At 36.7% G+C, this 997-nt stretch overlaps 1 non-coding gene across 1 annotated transcript; it reads right to left on the minus strand.

Annotated features, from left to right (window-relative positions):
- Positions 1 to 549: 549 nt before the first annotated feature.
- On the minus strand, positions 550 to 658 carry LOC114006416 (U6 spliceosomal RNA). Its single transcript, XR_003548129.1, has one exon. It is a non-coding gene; the product is annotated as a U6 spliceosomal RNA (small nuclear RNA).
- Positions 659 to 997: the final 339 nt, after the last annotated feature.

The following is a 997-nucleotide window of genomic DNA, read 5'->3' on the forward strand; positions in this document are numbered from 1 at the left end:
AGCGTTAGCTCTTTGCGTCTGCCTTAGAGTTCGCGTTAGCCTTTTGCGTTTGCGTTAGCGTTTTTCGTTTGCATTAGCCTTAGCGTTAGCGGTTGCGTTAGGCTTTACGGTTTGCAATTTGCGTTTTTAGCGTTAGCGCTTGTGTCTGCCTTAGCGTTAGCGTTAGGGCTTGAGTTAGTGTTTACGTTAGTTCTTGTGTTTGTGTTTGCATTTGCGTTTGCGTTAGCGTTTGGATAATGCAGCGTTAGAAAAACAGTTTTAGTTTTTTTTCTGAACTTTTTTAAACTTAATTTACATTCATTCATCATCACAGCATACAAAATGTGGTTTTCCATCCAGAATATACTGCATAGTGGCTTAATCATGCATGTTATTATCACAAATTTTCCATTTCTAGTTTCTAGTTTTTTTTTTTTTACCCTATTTCTGACCGTCTGTCCTTTCCCACCCTCTACTCACACTATCTCTGGAATCTACAATTGTCTTCCATTCTTTTCCCACCCACATTGTATTGATAACACAATTTCTTAAATAATCTAACTACTTTCAAAAAATATGGAACGCTTCACGGATTTGCATGTCATCCTTGCACAGGAGCCATGCTAATCTTCTCTGTGTCGTTTACTTTATTTTTTAGATATAGACTAATTAAATATATTATCTATTAAAATTAATTTTAAAGTGCAAAAAGAGAGAGAGAATAACAAAGCAGGCCCCTGTGGGGCATTCTTCATTTACTTTTAAACTGCGTTTACAAAACAGGTGGTGGGCACCTTTGGTCCCATAGGCCATAGTTGTCAGTCTGATCCCTTGCTGTATCATGTCATCTTATTTGATATTCATCCTGACACTGATTATTGCTTTACTCATTTTTTTAATGATTTATTTAATTCTATTTATTATTGTTATTTAATTTGCTACAGGGCACGTTCACTCAACAGAGAGAGACAGAGAGAGAGAAAACAAGGAAGCAAGTGCCAGGTCTGGAACTCAAACC

The sequence above is a fragment of the Tupaia chinensis genome, unplaced genomic scaffold (assembly GCF_000334495.1).
Source record: "Tupaia chinensis unplaced genomic scaffold, TupChi_1.0 Scaffold147608_1, whole genome shotgun sequence".
Lineage (NCBI taxonomy): Eukaryota > Metazoa > Chordata > Mammalia > Scandentia > Tupaiidae > Tupaia > Tupaia belangeri.